Genomic DNA, 13,208 nt, shown 5'->3' on the forward strand with positions numbered 1-13,208 from the left:
AACAGAAAAGTGTAGCCCATTCAAAGAAAATAATAAGAAAACAGAAATCATCTCTGAGAAAGACCAGATGGCAAATCTACTAAACAAAGATTTTAAAACAACTATCTTAAAGATGCTCAAAGAACTAAAGGAATATGTAGAGGAAGTCAAGAAAACAATGCATTACAAATGGAAATATCAATAAACAGAAACTATAAGAAGAAATCAAAAAGAAAATTCTAGAGCTCTAAAGTACAATAACTGAAATGAAAAATTCACTACAGGGATTCAAAGGCAGATTTGAGCAGGCAGAAGAAAGGATCAGTAAACTTGAAAATAGAAAAATTGAAATTATTGAGCCTGAGGAAGAGAAAGAAAAAAGATTAAAGAAAAGTTAAGACACCCAAGAGACCTGTGCGATACCATCCATCAAACCAACATACACAGTCCAGGAGACCCAGAAGGAGGATAGAGAATGAAAGGGGCAGAAACTGTTTGAAGAAATAATGGCTAAAAAATTCCCAAGTTTGGCTGGGTACACTGGTTCACACCTGTAATGACAGTACTTTGGGAAACCAAAGTGGCAGGATTGCTTGAGGCTAGGAGTTCAAGACAGTCCTGGGCAACATGGTGAGGCCGGAGGCCCTGTGTCTACAAAAAAAATAAAAAATAAATTGCCAGATGTGAAGACATATGCCTGTAGTCCCAGCTACTTGGGAGGCTGAGGTGGGAGGATCACTTGAGCCCAGGAGTTCGAGGCTGTGGTAAGCTGTGATTGTGCCACTGCACTTCAGCCTGGGCAGCAGAGCAAGACCGTCTCTATTTAAAACAAAACAAAACAAAACAAAAAACCCCACAAATTTCCAAGTTTGACAAAAGATAGGAAGGTTCAAGAAACTCAATAAATTCCAAGTAGGATGAATTCAAAGAGATCCACACTGAGACACATCATAATCAAATTGTCAAAAGTCAAAGACAAAAAGAGACTCTTGAAAGCAACAAGAGAGAAGCCACTCACCACATGCAAGTTATTATCAATACAATTAGCAGCAGATTCCTCAGAAGAAACTTTGAAGGGCAGAAGGCAGTAGGCTGAAATACTCAATATACTAAAAGAAAAAAAAAAATCCTGTTCTTGATTTGCTGATGGAAAGCAAAACTGTACATAAAAAGTGAGGGAGAAATTAACATTCCCAGAAAAATAAAAGCTGAGGAAGTTCATTATCACTAGACCTGCTCTGCAAGAAATGCTAAAGAAGATCCTACAGGATGAAATTAAAGGATGGATACTAGACAATAACTAAAAACTATATGAAGAAATAAAGATCTCAGTAAATATAAATATATGGGCTATTACAAGAGCTGATATTACAGTAATAACAGTTTGTAACTCCACTTTTTGTTTTCTATGTGATTTAAAAGATTAATATATATTTAAAAAACAAGTATTAGTCTAAAAGCTAGTGTTTTTATAATGTTTTTCTATAACTTCATTTTTTGTTTTCTACATAATTTAAGAGAGTAATATATTTTAAAAACCAATTATTAGTTTATATTTATGGACACCCAACGTATAAAGATGTAATGTGGTAATATCAATAACTAAAGGGATAGGGACAAGGCTGTAAAGAAGCAGAGTGTTTGTATGCTATTGAAATTAAGCTAGTCTAAATTCAAATTTGAGAGTTATAACTTTAGGGTGTTAAATGTAATTTCCACAGTAACCACAAAGAAAGTCATTTTGGAATATACACAAAAAGGGATGAGAAGAGAATTAAAACATTTCACTACAGAAAAAAATCAGTCAAACACAAAAGAAGACAATAATGCAAGAAATGAGGAATAAAATTGTTGTAAGGCATTATAGAAAATAAGAGGCAAAGTGACAGAAGTTCCTCTTTATCAGTAATTACTTTAAATGTAAATGGATTAAACTCTCCATTTAATGGACAGAGATTGGCATAATAAATTTTTAAATGATCCAACTATATGCAATCTGCAAGTGACTCACTTTAGTTCCAAAGATACAAATAGCCTGAAGGTGAAAGGATAGAAAGAGATATTCCATGCAAATAATTCTCAAAAAAGAACAAGTGTGGCTATACTAATATCAGACAAAACAGAGTTTAAATAAAAAAAGTTCACAAGACACAAAGGACATTGTATATTAATAAAATTTCCATAAAGAAAGAAGATACAACAAATACCGTAATAGTTGAAGACTTCAATACTCCCCTCTAAATAAAAGATAGATCAACCAGACAGAGGATAGGTAAGAAAATAGAGAACTTGAACAACACAACACAACTAGATCAACACAATACAGCTTATGCAGAACACTATACCCAACAACAATAGAATACATATTCTTCTCAAGTTCACATGGGACATTTTCCAGGATAGACCTTATTTTATAATAGGCCACAAATGAAATCTCAATAGATTTGAAAGAGATCACTACCACACAAAGTACATTCTCTGACTGCAAAAGGATGAACACACAAAAATCAGTTGTATTTATATACACTAATAATGAACAATCTGAAAGGAAATTAAGAAAACAATTCCGTTAACAGTACTATCAGGAAAAATAAAATAAAATACTTAGGACTTAACCAAAGAAGTGAATAAAAACTACAAAACATTGATGAAATTCTAAAAGACATAAATAAATGAAAAGGTATTGCTGCTCATGTATTGAAATGCAATACTGTTAAAATGTCAATACCACCCAATATTATCTACAGATTCAATGCAGTCCCTATCAAAATCCCAACTGTTTTTGTAGAAATCAAAAAATCTATGATAAAATTCATATGAAATCCCAGGAAACCCCAAATATCCAAAACAATCTTGAAAAAGAACAACAAAGCTGGAGGAATCATACTTCTTTATTTCAAAACTTATTATAAAACTCCAGTAATCAAAACAATGTAACCCTTAGTAACACTGTTTACAAAAATTAACTCAAAATGAATTAAATACTTAAATGTAAGAGCTGAAACTATAGAACTCTTAAGTAGAAAACATAGGGCAAAATCTCCACACTGGATTTCACAATGATTTCTTGAATATGACACCCAAGGCACAGGCAACAACAACAAAATATAGACAAATCAGATTGCATAAAATTAAAAGCTTTTGTACATCAGACAACATTATCAACAGAGTGAAAATGCAACCTACAGAATGGAAGAAAGTCCTTGCAAATCATATATCTGATAAGTGATTAAAATACAGAATACATAGAGAACTCCTAACTCAATGACAAAATCAAATGACTCAATTTAAAAATGGGCAGAGAATTTGGATAGACATTTCTCCAAAGAAGATACATGAATGACATTAAACACATGAATAGATGTTTAGCATCACTAATCATTAGGGAAATGCAAATTGAAACCACAATGAGATACTACCTTACACTCACGTGGATATTATGTGTATTTTACCACAATAAAAAAAGTAATTATCTGAGACTTTAAAAACAATGAATGAATATATAAATAAAATGCATTTTTAAAATATATATAATTTTTAAAAGAATAAATAGAGAGTCACAAGACATTGCCACTTCAAACAAGCTCAACAATGTAAGAGTTTACATTTTTTTAAAGGTTCATCAGATTGCTGAGGACGCAAAGTAACCCAAATAAACTAAACTCCAGAAAGTGATGAATCCATTTGGGAGAGAAGAGAGCCACTGTTTCTTTACTCCCTGACAGAATAGCCAAAAGAAGATAAATCTGCCAAAGGCAAGGATAAGGAGAAACTAGCCAAACTTTGAAGGAACTTTTAACGACCCTGTGGGCTGGTGTGATGAATGAGAACCTAAGGAACCCTAACCACAGGCAAGTCTTCCCCAACCTGTGAGCTTGTTTCCATGGGACTTGAGTGTCAAGGGTAGATAAGGAGAGCTGAGAGAACCTTTGCCAAAGACAAATACCAGGAAGCCTGAGGGAAAGCCAGAAAAATGGAAAGAAATTCCTCCAAGTCACTCCAGACCTTCACCAAGTGAAAGGCATGGACACTGAAAGCTGAGAGCAGGGCACAATACCAAGAGAAACCTGCAAAACATTATGCTAAGGAAAAAAAGCCAGACAGAAAGCATCGTGTATTTTATGATTCCATTTATGTGAAATATCTAGAACATATAAATCCATAGAGACAGAGCACACATTGGTGGTTGCCACAGGCTGGAGGGAGGGTGCTAGTTGGGACAAACTGCTTAATGGGTAAGGAGTTTAATTTTGGAATGATAGAAATGTTTTGGAACTAGATAGAGGTGGTATTTGCAAAATACTGTGAATACACTAAATGCTACTGAATCCTTCATTTTAAAGTGGTTAATTTCATATTATGTGAATTTTACCTCAACTTATTAAAGTATCTTATATAAATAATGAAGTGCCAGAAGCAATTCTCTTAATGCCAAGAAAAATCTCTCCAAAGTACTCTGGGCCTTAACAGAGAATAGTTTAACAGTCTTCCAAAGGCAAGGGCAGGGCGGCTAGGGGAGAGAGGTCTCTGCAGTGTGGAAAATTAGGGGCAGGACTAAAAGTCAAAGAGAACTCCCAGTAACACTTAAAGCTGGCAAACAGGATCTCTGGAATCTCACCAGACTCTACTGAAGGACACATCTTAAACCTAACTTCAAACATTTTAAGCCAGTAGTAACTGCATATAACTAAAACTGGGACAAAGCCTAGATCCAGTACAACTACAGATTAGATTGATCTTGTTCCTCATACTAACAGCTTCAAAGAAGAAACAACATCACTTATATGGTGGTAAGTATTGTTTATACTATTCTTTTGCATATAATGCATGGCATAAAATTTATAAAATTATGAGAGTGAAGAAGGAAGAAAAATGTGGCCCATGATCCAGAAGGAGAGAAAAGGGCATAAAAACAAATCTGGAGAGAGTTCAGATATTGGATTTACCAAACAGGGACTTTAAAATAATTATGATAAATACACAAAAGAAACTAGTTATAAAATTTTAACATATATGAGCTGATAAGGAATTTTAGCAGAGAAAGAAACTATAGTCAAGAACCAACTGGAAGAGCTGGTGGGGGCAAGAATGGAATTATACTGACATAAGCTTCCAACATTTTCATATCCCTTTAAAGAGTTTACCTTCAAATTACATTATCTCTAGAGCAACCACTAAAAATTACACAAAGATGCATAAATAAAACATCAATAGAGCAAATAAAAAGAAATGCTGAATACAGTGATTCAAAGAATCAGAAAAGAAGGCATCAAGGGATAAGGGACAGATGGGACAGAGAGAATCAAATACCAAGATGGCAGACTAAAATTCAACCACATTAATAATTACATTAACCGTAAAGAAAGTAAGCACTCCATGTAAAAGGCAAACATTTTCAGACTGGATAAAAAGCACAAGACCCAAATCTTTGCTATTTAATAAACAAGCACTTTATATTAAAGACAGATAGGTTGAAAATAAAGACTTAGCATATATTTCCCATTATAAAAGTTATATATTCAAATAGAAAATACAGAAAATGCATGAAGAAAAAAATCCCAAAAAGATTTTATTTAAAATTTCTAGATAATAGCATCAAAATAGATGACAAAGATAAAGCTAAGGTCATTCTGAATTCTGCCCATTTTGAGACATAGAACTGAGAGAACAAATACCATATTCTCTCCCCCAAAATTCCCCTTGGCTCTTTTCTAAGAAAACCGAATACTGGGCTGGAAGGCCCATTCCCATTGGCATACTCACTATAACATTCCAAATTTTTGTGATTTTACATATTGTCTATATATATAATAAATATGTATACCCATTTATACTTACACATATGCCCACACATATGTTTAACTCCCCCTCCATCACTTCCCATTGCAGATAGACACTAAGTGATTAAATAATACTGACCTGAGCTAATGTTGATCCACAGGAAGTGCTGAAGCTTGAGGAAAGAACAGTTGAGTTTTAAGACAAGACTAAGCAGAAGAAGATTCTTCCCATGAAAGTAGTGTTCACTTCTCCCTTCAATGACCACAGCATTAAGAGCACTTCACTACCCAAGCATGATCCTGCAAAGAGTGTGCAGCACCAAAGAACAACCAATACAAACTTGGGTGCTCTGGGAAGGACATAGAACTGTAGTGCTCCATAGAACAATCTGCAGGGCATACCTAGAGGACCCAAGCTTTACACAGGCCTTAACTGATAAAACCTCAGGACTTAAAGACCGTGCTTTGACTAAGTGTATGAATACTTAGCAGTATTCAGCAATAAAGGCCTGGAGGCAAGAAATGGGCATCACAATTCAGACCAGACCAATAAGAAAAAAAAAAGAGTATCCATACTGCAACAAAATATTCATTTAGCCATACTTGTTAGGGTTACCATGTTACCTTATTACAGAAGTAGTCAACAATATCAGAACCCACTTGTATACTCAATTGTATATATGTATCAATCAGAATGTGGATTCAACTATGCTCAACCACAATAGTTATGGAGTTATCCTTGAAAACAAGAGTAAGAATTGCATGGACTTTGAGTCTTTCTTTCTGGGTGACATATATATATTACACACATTTGGCCAAACACAGCATCAAAGGTAATAGACACTCAGATTCTTAGACACTTAGATGCTTACATAAAATCCCAAACTGTTGACAGACAACAGTAAGAAAATGGGGACTAAAAACGAATACCTCTTTGAGAAAGAAATCGGAGAGAAATAGTAACAACACTAGGGTTCAGAGAATTAAGAATTAAAAGAGATAAACATATCCTAGTGTCATTACTTTTTCTCTCTGGATTATTGTAAAACTCTGATTTCATTATGACCTTTGATGACTACTACTCTTCTTTATCTTGGGAATATACTAGTTTAACTTTCTAAAACCTAAGTAAGAATACCATAGAACATAATCAAATTATGGCCAAGAAACCTCAGACTTTTAATATTTATCTTAAACATTCAATTCTATATTTTAAAAAATATTAACTAGGCTTATATAATTTTAATAACATTTATCTAGGCTTCATAAGAAGCAGCTAATGAAAAAGTATATTTAGTCTATAATATATTTCAGTTGTAATTTTATATTTATATCATATTTGTATATCTCTAATCTTAGTCTGGGTAGCAAAATCTTTCAGTGTAATAAGCAAGAAGAATGCAGCTATTTTAAGTCTTGTAAAGATCCAAGTTCTGATATAAATTGAAAGCACCATATCAGTATTACCTTCTGTGGTAGTAATTGTATGGTCATCAGTGAAAAGAAACTTGTTTTTTTTTTGTTGTTTTTTTTAAACCACTTGTTCTGGGTAATAAAGCCTTGTTTGTCATTGAGTTAAAAGCCAAATAGGCTGAGCAGACATTGGACTTTCAGTTTGAACCTGGATGAGATCAGAGATAATAATTTATTTTTACTAGCCTGTAGTATGTGAGGGTGACCCCTACCCATGTGTTCCCCAGACACTTACCTGATATGAATGACCTGTCTGCCAGTAACAGTGAAGTTTACATTTTGCATGACCACTTAGCACATGCATTCAGGCAAAGGGAAGACAGCATTTCCTTAACCTTCTGTGCAATCCCACTCCAGACCAATTTACTATTACTTACAGATGGGTCATCGGTCTCCTGAGGGAGAGAATGTAGAGAGAGCTTGGCCTCACTCTAAGTCCATCTTAGTGCAAGGATGGACAGCTTTCCTTTTGGGAGAGTATGACATGCTGGGCTTTTCTCAACTAAGCCTGCATCATGCCCTTCCCAGCTGCATTCATGGGCCAAGGCCTGCAAATTGTCTCAGCTGGCTCAGGTCATCAATCTGAAAATTAAACGAAGTAAAAACCACAGAGGTGAGTTATTTAACACTCTAGTTGAATTTTCCTACAACCATTTCAATTAGGAAGAAAAATCATACTGGACATAATACAACTTAGAATGTTTAAAAAATTGCAAACACCCATGTAGATCTCATATGTGTATCTATTTAACGTATCCTTCCCTTTTAGTCAGGTCAAATGTTAATTTTCATTTAAGGATAATTTCAAAGACCTTTGTATAAGTTAGAGTCTCAAAGCCAGCATTGCTTGCCAAGGGGAAGATTTAGCTCACACAATGTACTTACTGTCAAAAACTTCAAATTGAAATTCATCTTTTTCTTGGGGTGATGAAATTCATCTTTCTTTTATCATAGAAGGTCTGTGAAGGCAGATATTTAAAAAATTTTATTGTTGCTAGTGGGAGTGTAGACTGGTGCAGCCATTACAGATAACTCTTTGGCAGCACCTAGTCCAATTCAGTATACGCATGTCATATGACCCAGCGAGTTCACATCAGAGGGCATGGGTGCTGATGCTTATCCCAGCATTATTTGTGGGGGCATCTGTTAGAGGCAATCTGAGTGTTCAATGCTGGGGAAATAGGTAAAATAGGGTAAACATTTATTATCTGCATTTCTGGCACAGTCATACCCATAACCACATAGACTGATCTTTAAAACATGGTACTGACTAAAAAGATTAGAATGAGATATACATAAATTTAAGATACATATTCACAAAATAATGATATATTTTTATAGGAATACATAATTCATATTAAACATGTCAGAAGTGGTTGCCTATGAGGATGGGAAATGGGTATGAAGGGGAATAAACAAATTACACAAACAAAAGAGGAGCCTCATTTGAACCAACAAAAATTTCGTTCTTCAGATCCTTGGTACCCCTCGGAAAATCACTGAGGTTGTATGGCTTTTATTTCTAGCCCACCCTTGACTCAATTTGCAACATTCCAGTTATAGATTGACAGAAAGACACACACACACACACACACACACAAACACACACAGAGCCAGTGCCTGATTTGAATAGAGAAGGATATAGAAACTAAGTGGAAGTAGGATGGCCACAGATACCATAGTAAGGCTTATTCATGGCCCCTAGTTCCCTGTTGAAGCACAGTCAGGTCCTGCAGACTGGGATACTTCTGTTATACCATGTATCTTTCGTGATCAAAGCTTACATCACTTTTCCAGAAGAACTTTTATTTCTGTTTAAGGGAAGGTTGATAAGCATTATGCTCTTTATTGTGAATCATATATCATCAGCAGGCCACTTTCTCATCTGGGGCAAGGACATAGTCACAGAACAGATGCTTCTAAAGAAGATCTTTGCCTCCAGTTGCCTCTATGTGCATAGAAAACCAATTTCTATGCACATTGTTACTTGAATTTGCATTTTTCTGACTAGCAGTGATTTCTGTTACCAGCACTGTGGGAAGATCAAGTTGGACTGTTTAGTTGTGGAAAATTATAACATCAATAGTTTTAGGTCTTTTGGCCTGCAAAAATTCTGCCAACTTTCTGGTAACTGTATGGGGGAAAAGTCTGGAAGTCTTAAGGTATAGTATGGATACATTCAATGAATTGTTCTCTTTTCAGTATGATGCCCCATCCCATTGTCAGCTATGCTTGGTGTCCTCTTATTTTACCATCTCCAAAATTTAAAAAATAAGCTGTTTTGCCAGGATCGGAGGGGGCATTTAGGGGAGCCTACTGCTCATTTATTTCTTTTGTCCATTTTTCCATTTTGTTGTTTTTCCCTTGTCAATTTATGAGACCATTTGTCTATTTACTTTAAAATATCTTTTGTCTATTTACTTTATGTCTATAATTTGTGTTTTTCCTTTATAATATCTTTCTTCATCCAAATAATTTTAAATTTTTATGTAGTTAAATATGTCCAGATTTCCTTTTGATAAACATCAGGCTTCCTCTCTTGGTTAAGAAGGTCTCTACTACTTCTGTATTTTACATGTAGTCTCTTGAATTTTTTTCCAAGATTTAAAAAAATCCTTAGAAAACCAAGTACCACATGTTCTCACTCATAAGGCAGAGCTAAGTTATGGGTATGCAAAGGCATACAGAGTTGGTGTAATGGACATTGGAGACTCAGGAGCAGGGAGGGTCAGGGGAGAGATATAAAAATCTACCTAATGGGTACAAGCTACACTACTCAGGTGATGGGTACACTAAAATCCCAGATTTTGCCACTATGCAATTCATCCATGTAACCAAAACCCATAAAGCTATTGCAATAAAGAATAAAAAATAAAAAATTATTTATATTTTACACTTAATATCTATGCATCTTTTTAAAGTAATGTGATAGAGAGGCGTTATTTTCTTCCATATGAATAGCCAGTTGTTCCAAATATTACTTACAAAATAAACCATTTCTACCTGTTAAATTAAAAATAGTACTTTGCTTTAAATTTTATTCTCATTTATAATGGGATGCTATTTCTTGATTGTCAATTTCCTTCTACTGATCTATTTGTTCCTGTACAAATATCACACTGATTTACCCCCTGTGCAAAGGAAAGATCCTGTGGGTAGCCAGACCAAACAGGTCAAATACAAAAGATCCCAAATCAGGATAATTTCAGAATAACTAACCTGGTAAGCTAGAAGGCACTGGAGGCAACATCTTAAAAAATATGAAGGAAAATGTTTCTAATCTAGAAATTCTATAGCAGAGGAAAGATCAGTCAAGTGTGGTGATAGAATATAGGCAGTTTAAGATATGCAAGATTCCAAAATGTTTATCTCATGCACCCTTTCTTGGAAAGCTACTGTCCTCCGAAAAAGTCAGGGAAAAGACCAATATAGAGGAAAACAAGGGATACCAGAAAGAGACAATGCACTAGAGGAGAGAGGCAAAGGAAGTCCCTGGGATGATGTGAAGGAAGAGCCCGGGAGAGGCGTGGTGCATCAGGCAGAGACGAAAACAAGTGTGGACTGGAGCAAGTCAGAAATACCCAAGACAGGCTTCTTCAGGAGGGTCAACTGTTAGAAATCAGATGTGTCTGATTGTCTCAAGAGGAGATTGAGGAAACTGACAGAGTTAGGGCTTGAATTTGTGGTAAATATATAGAACACAAAGCAAATGATTAAACAGCAACAAAATTATCTCACCTTCCAGAGAAAATTTAAAAATGCATGAAAGGATAAATGAATATAGTTCATGTCATAGCTCGTCTATGGATGGTATTTATATAACCATACTATCGAAGTCTATGATTATTGATCTTCCTTGTATTACTTTATTAGTGGTGAGAAAATGGACAGGGCCCAGTGTGTGGCAGGAACAGGAGGATGCAGATCCTCGTCTTCCATAATGGGAGATAAAACATGGAAAAATCAAAATAATATAAATATATTATTTAGAGCTCGGATAGATAGTCTAAAATAATTACTCAAAGAGATGCAAATGATTGCCTTCAGGAGGGGAAAAATTAGAGGAGGGAGCCAAGGAACTGCTATTTTTCATAAGCAAACAAACAAAAAAACCCGGAAAAGTAGGCAAAGTAATTTTCAAATCAAAACTTCCCAGGTGCATTTTGTTCGGTTTTAAGTTATGTGCATGATTATTCTGATACCACTTTAGAAAATGTTTTAAAAATCGGCATGAAATTTAGTGATTCCAACTGTCCACAATAACAATATCATTCCAAAATTCAGCTTCCTCTTGGATCTAGTGTCCACTTCTTCCCCGGACAGTAGAGGTGGGTAAGTAAATGCCTTGAGAAACGGAGTCCCAACACGGGAGGCAATGCAGGGTTCAGATAAGTAGTTCTTCACTTTGGTTCAGATTAAAATGGTGGAGATATATATAAAGCATACCTGCTGTATTTTTGTCCTTGCTCCATTTCTGGCCTTAAGCAAAAGTACTAAAAATCAGTGAGCTTTTCTGAAATTTTCAGTCCTAGTGTTCAGATTCAAGACTTTAATAAGTTCAAATCAGTTTGGGAAAAAGCAGCTCAACTCTGATTCAGACTTCTGTCTTAGGAAGGTTGACTTCCTGCTTTTTATCGTCTCACATCTTTTCTAAAGGTATGTGTTTTCTTTCTGTGGTTCACATGCCTGCCAATTAATTTATATCAAAGCCTGTTCCTCTTCTTTCAACATGGATCTGTTCAGTGAAACATTTCAGGGGCAAGTGACCACCTACTCTTTTACACTGCTCCATTAAATGTGCCTCTGTGTCATCTTTATCCATCTCCGTGGGCTTTTAAATCTAGAGTCCTTCAACAATGGCGTCTTTGTTCTCTCTTCACTGGATAACTCTTACCATTGGAAAGCGGTGTTACGGGGATATGAAGGGATGGTGTTAATTTATGTGATTCAGAGTTGAGAGGTATAATCTTAACCTAGAAGGGGATAAAATGTGACTTAAGGAAATATGTATAATACATTTTAACATCTATGGGATTATTCTGTAATTTGGTTTCACATGTTATTCACATTCTATGTGTGCATGTTTTCCTGTCAGTGATCAGGTATGTCACAAGGCTTTGGACATATTTGGGCATGGTTGTTAATGGCCTTATGGTTTGATTCATTTTCCCCTGTGTGTTTGGCCAAATATGTGTAATACGTATATGTCACCCAGAAAGAAAGACTCAGGGTCCATGCAATTCTTACTTTTCTTTTCAGCGATAACTCCATAACTATTGTTGGTTGAGCATAGTTGAATCCACATTCTGACTGAGGGCCCATAATTGTTTTTTTAATTAATAGACATTATTTCATAATTTTAGGTTTATTTAAAAATTGAGCAAAAAGTATAGAAAATTACCATATATATCCTTCCTGTCTATGCCTCCCCACCCAGTTTCCCCTATTGTTAATACCTTTTATTAGTGCAGTACCTTTGTTAATGACTGATAAGCCAACATTGATATATTATTACTACCTGAAGTCCATAGTTTATATTAGGATTCACTCTTGATGCACATTCTATGGGTTTTGACAAGTGCATAATGACATGTGTCTTCATGTATCATACTATTACAGTATTACACAGATCAGTTTCACTTCTCTAAAAATCCTCTGTGCTCCAACTAGTAGTCATCCCTCCCTTCCTCACTCTTCTCAAGCCATTCTCATCCATGAATCTTACTACTGCCTCAAGAGTTTTGCCTCTTTGCCCAGAATTTTTATTTCTTTAGTATTCCCCTTGGAAATAAGTTGGCCTGATTTTCTTTTTTAGGCAGTTGTTGTTCCACTGATGCTTGACACAGGGGAAAAATGAGATCTTCACACTAAATTCTCAGGATGCTTGAGCCAAAAATTCAAAAGAAAGTAAACTTGGGGTAGCATAGAAATTTAAACACGCAGTTTGGTAAGACTATATATATATATATATATATG

The sequence above is a fragment of the Colobus angolensis genome, unplaced genomic scaffold (assembly GCF_000951035.1).
Source record: "Colobus angolensis palliatus isolate OR3802 unplaced genomic scaffold, Cang.pa_1.0 Scaffold26, whole genome shotgun sequence".
NCBI classification, from domain to species: domain Eukaryota; kingdom Metazoa; phylum Chordata; class Mammalia; order Primates; family Cercopithecidae; genus Colobus; species Colobus angolensis.